The sequence below is a fragment of the Schistocerca nitens genome, chromosome 8 (assembly GCF_023898315.1).
Source record: "Schistocerca nitens isolate TAMUIC-IGC-003100 chromosome 8, iqSchNite1.1, whole genome shotgun sequence".
NCBI lineage: Eukaryota > Metazoa > Arthropoda > Insecta > Orthoptera > Acrididae > Schistocerca > Schistocerca nitens.
This window is the reverse complement of record NC_064621.1, coordinates 288,732,368-288,741,357: the sequence shown is the minus strand read 5'-3', so window position 1 is coordinate 288,741,357 and position 8,990 is coordinate 288,732,368.

Here is an 8,990-nt window from a genome sequence, read left to right as displayed (position 1 = left end):
TTCGAGTTCATATGCTTAAAAATGGCGAAAAGTCATTGGCTGTTAGTCCGGACATTGAAAAATTCGCCGTTAGTGTGGTGTGGCTCACTAACTGTTAAAAAATGTATCATTTTCGAGAAGACTTGTGGAGCAAATGCGAGTGTCGATGAAAGTTTGTTCAGCACAGAGAAATAAATGAAACTAAAGTTTTCTTATGCGCTCTCGTAAATCTGCATGCACCGTCGGTTTGGAATGTTAAAATAAATAAAAGTAATTACATAAGTGAGAAATCATCTTCGTTTTGAGCTCTAGTTGTTGCTCCCTGCTTTCTATTGTAAATAAATACGGATGTTATTGAAACTACAGTACCACTGTTTTAATTTATATTTCAATTTTTCCAGATTCCACCTTCAGCAGTCAGACTTGCGCTAGATCGATCTCTAAATTACTCGCACTTTTGTTAGGTCTTTTGAACTTCGAATTATTAGTTTCTTTAAAACGAGTAAGTGTGCAACAGTTTACAGATTCAGCCTGTTTTGTAGTTACACTGTGTGTTATCAAGAAACAAATTAGGATTTAGAACAGAAAAATCTCAATAGAACGAAAAACCGATTCAAGTTGCAAATTATTACTTTTTATTCAATTGATGACTAATTTCTGGCCAATTTTCGAATCATCATAATAAAGTCGAAAATAGCATTGCCGCAGATCTCAAACTGTGCAATAGACATTTACAGTGCATATATTTACAGTTATCTGTATGCACTGTAAATGGTTACTGGACAGTTTTGACATCTTCGGAAATGCCATTTTCGACTTTGTTATGAAGGTTCGAAAATGAGTCTTGGCCAGAAACTAGTTATCGATTGAATAAAAAGCAATAATTTGCATCTTGGACTGGTTTTTCGTTCTACTGATTAACAGAACCTGCTGACCCAAGCTACTATAGCATGCTGGAAGTTCAGAAAAATCTCACTTTTAAGACTATTCTTCCGTTAAAGAATCGTGTGTGAGAACTTTAACTTTATTATCAACTTGCCAGATAAATAACTTTTCATTTGTGAGACCAGTTACAAGTGAAAAATTCGGTCTCATATGGAAAATTTTAGTCTATGAGACGTATTGTCTTTCTCCGTTAGGCACAGCGAATGAAGCAGTAACTGCTTGCTCTACGCCATATTTGTAAGGAACACAGCTTTAACAAGACAAGTTAGTACGCTAAAATATTGTGGTATGACTTAGCGGTGTCTTTATTTTCTAATGCGAGAAGCTGATCTATTCAGCAAGCGAGAAGAGAAATTTCTCAGAACGAAAAACCGAAATGACATTATAATCCCCTTCACCTTTTGTCACACTTGCTGATTACTTGATATGCAGCATTATCACCAACCTTATCATTCTGAAGAAACTTTCCATACAGCTCCAGTGAGCACATAGCCCTTCTTTTAGCAGACTTCATCAAAAGAAGTAATGCTTGCTCGTTATGGCGCAAACGTTAAAAGCATGGAAGTTCGAAGGTCTTCTAATCCGGTCAAGGAATGTATTAGACGTTGAGTGATAGTGATTCTGAAACTTATTCTAAGCTAATTGGAAAGAGGGACGACACTATCGAACTACCGAAAGAATTCTAAGGCAAAAGGCAAGCGCTAGTTTACGTAACACTGAGGTGACAAAAGTCATGGGATACCTCCTAATGTATAGGATCCCCTTTTGTCCGACGTAGTGCAGCAGTTCGACGTGACATGGACTCAAAAAATCGTTGTTAGTTCCCTGCAGAAATATTGAGCCATGCTGTCTCTACAGCCGTCTGTCACTGTGAAAGTGTTGCCAGCGCAGGATGTTGTACACGAACTGATCTCTCGATTATCTCTCATAAATGTTCGATGGGATTGATGTCGGGCAGTCTGGGTGGCCAAATCGTTCTTGAAACCAATCGCGAACAATGTGGTCCGGTGACATGACGCACCCATAAAAACTCAATCGTTGTTCGGGATCATGACGTCCATGAATGGCAAATGGTCTCAAAGTGGTCGAACAGACCAGAGGACGCAACCCACACCATTATGGAGCCACCACCAGCTTACAGAGTGCCTTTTGACAACTGGGTCCATGGCTTCGTGGGCTCTGCGACACACACGAAGCCCACCATCAGCTCTTACCAACGGGTATTGGGACTCTTCTGACCAGGCCACGGTTTTCCGGTCATCAAGTGTCCCCCCCCCCCCCCCATGAACCATGGACCTTGCTGTTGGTGGGGAGGCTTGCGTGCCTCAGCGATACAGATAGCCGTACCGTAGGTGCAACCACAACGGAGGGGCATCTGTTGAGAGGCCAGACAAACGTGTGGTTCCTGAAGAGGGGCAGCAGCCTTTTCAGTAGTTGCAAGGGCAACAGTCTGGATGATTGACTGATCTGGCCTTGTAACAATAACCAAAACGGCCTTGCTGTGCTGGCACTGCGAACGGCTGAAAGCAAGGGGAAACTACAGCCGTAATTTTTCCCGAGGGCATGCAGCTTTACTGTATGATTAAATGATGATGGCGTCCTCTTGGGTAAAATATTCCGGAGGTAAAATAGTCCCCCATTCGGATCTCCGGGCGGGGACTACTCAAGAGGATGTCGTTATCAGCAGAAAGAAAACTGGCGTTCTACGGGTCGGAGCGTGGAATGTCAGATCCCTTAATCGGGCAGGTAGGTTAGAAATGGATAGGTTAAAGTTAGATATAGTGGGAATTAGTGAAGTTCGGTGGCAGGAGGAACAAGACTTCTGGTCAGGTGACTACAGAGTTATAAATACAAAATCAAATAGGGGTAATGCAGGAGTAGGTTTAATAATGAATAGGAAAATAGGAATGCGGGTAAGCTACTACAAACAGCATAGTGAACGCATTATTGTGGCCAAGATAGATACGAAGCTCACACCTACTACAGTAGTACAAGTTTATATGCCAACTAGCTCTGCAGATGACGAAGAAATTGAAGAAATGTATGATGAAATAAAAGAAATTATTCAGATAGTGAAGGGAGACGAAAATTTAATAGTCATGGGTGACTGGAATTCGAGTGTAGGAAAAGGGAGAGAAGGAAACATAGTAGGTGAATATGGATTGGGGCTAAGAAATGAAAGAGGAAGCCGCCTGGTAGAATTTTGCACAGAGCATAACTTAATCATAGCTAACACTTGGTTTAAGAATCATGAAAGAAGGTTGTATACATGGAAGAACCCTGGAGATACTAAAAGGTATCAGATAGATTATATAATGGTAAGACAGAGATTTAGGAACCAGGTTTTAACTTGTAAGTCATTTCCAGGGGCAGATGTGGACTCTGACCACAATCTATTGGTTATGCCCTGTAGATTAAAACTGAAGAAACTGCAAAAAGGTGGAATTTAATGAGATGGGACCTGGATAAACTGAAAGAACCAGAGGCTGTACAGAGTTTCAGGGAGAGCATAAGGGAACAATTGACAGCAATGGGGGAAATAAATACAGTAGAAGAAGAATGGGTAGCTTTGAGGGATGAAGTAGTGAAGGCAGCAGAGGATCAAGTAGGTAAAAAGACGAGGTCTAGTAGAAATCCTTGGGTAACAGAAGAAATATTGAATTTAATTGATGAAAGGAGAAAATATAAAAATGCAGTAAATGAAGCAGGCAAAAAGGAATACAAACGTCTCAAAAATGAGATCGACAGGAAGTGCAAAATGGCTAAGCAGGGATGGCTAGAGGACAAATGTAAGGATGTAGAGGCTTATCTCACTAGGGGTAAGATAGATACTGCCTACAGGAAAATTAAAGAGACCTTTGGAGATAAGAGAACGACTTGTATGAATATCAAGAGCTCAGATGGAAACCCAGTTCTAAGCAAGGAAGGGAAAGCAGAAAGGTGGAAGGAGTATATAGAGGGTCTATACAAGGGCGATGTACTTGAGGACAATATTATGGAAATGGAAGAGGATGTAGATGAAGATGAAATGGGAGATACGATACTGCGTGAAGAGTTTGACAGAGCACTGAAAGACCTGAGTCGAAACAAGGCCCCCGGAGTAGACAACATTCCATTGGAACTACTGACGGCCTTGGGAGAGCCAGTCCTGACAAAACTCTGCCATCTGGTGAGCAAGATGTATGAAACAGGCGAAATAACCTCAGACTTCAAGAAGAATATAATAATTCCAATCCCAAAGAAAGCAGGTGTTGACAGATGTGAAAATTACCGAACTATCAGTTTAATAAGTCACAGCTGCAAAATACTAACACGAATTCTTTACAGACGAATGGAAAAACTAATAGAAGCCAACCTCGGGGAAGATCAGTTTGGATTCCGTAGAAACACTGGAACACGTGAGGCAATACTGACCTTACGACTTATCTTAGAAGAAAGATTAAGGAAAGGCAAACCTACGTTTCTAGCATTTGTAGACTTAGAGAAAGCTTTTGACAGTGTTGACTGGAACACTCTCTTTCAAATTCTATAGGTGGCAGGGGTAAAATACAGGGAGCGAAAGGCTATTTACAATTTGTACAGAAACCAGATGGCAGTTATAAGAGTCGAGGGACATGAAAGGGAAGCAGTGGTTGGGAAGGGAGTAAGACAGGGTTGTAGCCTCTCCCCGATGTTATTCAATCTGTATACTGAGCAAGCAGTAAAGGAAACAAAAGAAAAATTCGGAGTAGGCATTAAAATCCATGGAGAAGAAGTAAAAACTTTGAGGTTCGCCGACGACATTGTAATTCTGTCAGAGACAGCAAAGGACTTGGAAGAGCAGTTGAATGGAATGGACAGTGTCTTGAAACGAGGATATAAGATGAACATCAACAAAAGCAAAACGAGGATAATGGAATGTAGTCGAATTAAGTCGGGTGATGCTGAGGGAATTAGATTAGGAAATGAGACACTTAAAATAGTAAAGGAGTTTTGCTATTTGGGGAGCAAAATAACTGATGATGGTCGAAGTAGAGAGGATATAAATTGTAGACTGGCAATGGCAAGGAAATCGTTTCTGAAGAAGCGAAATTTGTTAACATCGAGTATAGATTTAAGTGCCAGGAAGTCATTTCTGAAAGTATTTGTGTGGAGTGTAGCTATGTATGGAAGTGAAACATGGACGATAAATAGTTTGGACAAGAAGAGAATAGAAGCTTTCGAAATGTGGTGCTACAGACGAATGCTGAAGATTAGATGGGTAGATCACATAGCTAATGAGGATGAACTGAATAGGATTGGGGAGAAGAGAAGTTTGTGGCACAACTTGACCAGAAGACGGGACCGGTTGGTAGGACATGTTCTGAGGCATCAGGGGATCACCAATTTAGTATTGGAGGGCAGCGTGGAGGGTAAAAATCGTAGAGGGAGACCAAGAGATGAATACACTAAGCAGATTCAGAAGGATGTAGGTTGCAGCAGGTACTGGGAGATGAAGAAGCTTGCACAGGATAGAGTAGCATGGAGAGCTGCATCAAACCAGTCTCAGGACTGAAGACCACAACAACAAGTGTCCAACTGATATGGTCATGAACTCAGGAGAGGCGCGGAAGGCGATGTCGTGATATTAGCAAAGGTACTCGCATCGGTCGTCTGCTGCCACAGCCCTTTAAAACCAAATCTCGCCGCACTGTCCAAACGAATAGTTTCGTCGTACGTCCCACATAGATTTCTGCGGTATCTCACGCAGTGTCTGTCTGTTAGCACTGGCAACTCTACGCAAACGCCTATGCTCTCGGTCGTTAAGTGACGTCCATCTGCCACTGTACTGCCCGTGGTGAGAGGTAATGCCTGAAATTTGGTATTCTCGGAACGCTCTTGACGCTGTAGACCTCGGAATATTGGATTCTCTACAGATTACAGAGATGAGATATCCCATGCGTTTAGCTCCAACTACCATTCCGCGTTCAAAGTCTGTTAATTCCAATCGTAAGGCCACAGTCACGTGGGAAAGCTTTTCACACTAATCAACTGAGTACGAATGACAACTCCGCCAGTGCATTGCCCTTTCAAAGCTTGTGTACGGTATGCTACTGGCATCTGTGCATGTGCAAATCGCTATCCTGTCATTTTTGGCAGCTCACTGTACCATACCATTTATAGAACTGGTTCAAATGGCTCTGAGCACTATGGGACTTAACTTCTGAGGTCATCAGTCCCCTAGAACTTAGAACTTCTTAAACCTAACTAACCTAAAGACATCATACACATCCATGCCCGAGGCAGGATACGAACTTGCGACCGTAGCGGTCGCGCGGTTCCAGAATGTAGCGCCTAGAATCGCTCGGCCACTCCGGCCGGCATTTATAGAACTCCTACCGTTTTCGTAGCAGAGCAAGTCCTCTTGGCCGTTGTTAGTCATTATAAAATCTAAATCATTAGGTAGCATCAATTTTCGCAATCGCTGGCTGCTTCCGAGATCATTTTTAGGAGCCACTGTTGTTGGGGCATTGTTCAGCCAAGTCAAGACTTATGGTTTCTAGTAAAGACGTTAGCAATGGGTCTGATAGTCATTAGGAAAATCCGATAGCTCTATTTACGCACAAATACCGCCTGCGTACAAATTTAGAAAACCTTAAGTCACGAAAAACCAGTCAGTAAGTACATATCGCGTAGTTCTAGAAATACAACCTAATGCAAATATTACGGTTAACAATATACCAAAGAATTATAATTCCAAATTCAGCAACAAGTTTCGGAACGCTAAAGCAAAGATCTGATGATAGAAAATGCACTTAAACTAAGGTAGCGAATTACATGTAGATATGTTAACAGTAATGTATTAAGTATTCAGATACATTAAAAGAGAAAGAAATAATATCGACAGACTGCGGAAAATGAGCTGTGGTAGAGAAGGTGGAGCGGACTGCAATAACCAGAATCCTAGGCTTATAAAAGAAGATAAAGGGACAAAAAAACATTAGTTACTGTCGTACATTCTAGACTTATTCTGCAACAGAGAGATAAATCTGTCGAGGATCTTCGGCGAGAAAGATGGAGTGTTACAGACAAAAAGAATGCATATAGATAAGACAGGTGAACAACCCGACGGCAAAGATTTGGCATCGAATGAGAACCCTGGTTTCAATTCCTTGCTGTTGTCCCTTAGTGAAGGTAGGTGTTATCAGTGCTATTGCTGTTTTGTTCTCAGATAAGATATGATCATCACCTTAGTTTACTATGAAGAGCAACAGACGATTTAAGTTTAGGAGTATGGGGAGAACTCTGGGAAATTGTACTGTATCTCAGTTTGAAATGCAGGTGTACTGTTACCAGTCAATTTATTTTATTTCCACTATAGGTTTCGGAGGTTTATACCTCCATCAGGTTTGAATTAATAAATGTATGTCTTGTGTTTGCTCTTTGGGATAACATCTACATCTACTTACACACTCCACTAGCCACCGCACAGTACCGTTATGTATTATGTACAATTACTAGTCGTTTCCTTTTCTGTTTCATTTGCAAATAGAGCAGTGGAAAAACGGCTGTCTATAAGCCTCCGTATGAAACCTAATTTCTATAATCTTGTCTTCGTGGCCCTTACGCGAAATGTATGTTGGCGGCGGTAGGATAGTTCTGCAGTCAGCTTCAAATGCTAAATTTTCTCAATAGTGTTCCTCGAAAAGTACGTCGCCTTCCCTCCAGGAATTCCCATTTGAGTTTCCGAAGCATCTCCGCAACAGCTGCGTGTTGCTAGAACCTACCGGTAACAAATCTAGCAACCTGCCACTGAATTGCATCAATGTCTTCCTTTAATCCGTCCTGGTGCGAATACTTAACACTTGAGCAGCACTCAATAATAGGTCGCACTGGCGTCCTATATGCGGTCTTCTTTACAGATGAACCACACTGTCGTAAAACTCTCCCAGTAAACCGCAGTCGACCACCCATCCCTATGACAATCCTTACATGCTCGTTCCATTTCGCATGGCTTTGCACGTTACCCCCAGACATTTGCTCGGCGTGACTGAGTCAAGCAGGACACTCCTAATGCTGTATCCGGGTATTACGGGATTATTTTTCCTACTCATTCGAATTAACTTACACTTTTCTACATTTAGAGTCAGCTGCCATTCAACATGCCAACTAGAAATTTTGTCTAAGTCGGTTTGTTTCATCCTACAATTACTTATCTTAGACACGTCTCCGTACACCACAGCACCATCAGCTAACAACCAGAGATTGCTGCCCGTGCTGTCTGCCAGATAATTTACTTATACAGAAAATAATAGAAGTTCTATCACACTTCTCAGGGGCACTTCTGACGATATCCTTATACACGAGTCACCGGCGCTTTTTTCTAGTCGCTTGGAAGTTTGCGTTGGGGGAATTCGCGTTAAATCCAAGCTAAGTAAGGAGCCAGTGCCGTGGAGTACTCTTTGTAAAATCTGTGGTACTGTGAAAGAAGATCACTGACAGTTGCAACGGGCTTTGCTCAGCTGCTTCGCAAGTTTACCTCAGCCAAACACTATGTTGTCTCTATGGCAATGCGTCAGTATTGCCACAGCTCTACAGACTATTGTTTTCTCCTGCAGCTGTTTTCGTTATGCAGTTGGAAGCTGACAACAAAAGTGCCAGATGTCAAAGACCTTCTTTTACTGACTCTACTATTGTAGCGCTCAGTCCCTAGGTCAGGATCTTCTTTTACAGACTACTATTGTAGCGGTCTGGCGGTAGGTCAGGATTGCTAGAGGGTGTCGGAAATCTGATATACCGATAGTTAAATAAATATCACTATCGGCCCTCGATAACGTGTCCATATGTAGATATATCCACGATAAAAATATCGACGTACCGGCCTATGAAAACATCGGCTGCACACTGTAAATATACCGGGTGATCAAAAGGTCAGTACAAATTTGAAAATTTAATAAACCACGGAATAATGTAGATAGAGAGGTAAAAATTGACACACATTCTTGGAATGACATGGGGTTTTATTAGAACCACCCCATATTGCTAGACGCGTGAAAGATCTCTTGCGCGCGTCGTTTGGTGATGATCGTGTGCTCAGCCGCCACGTT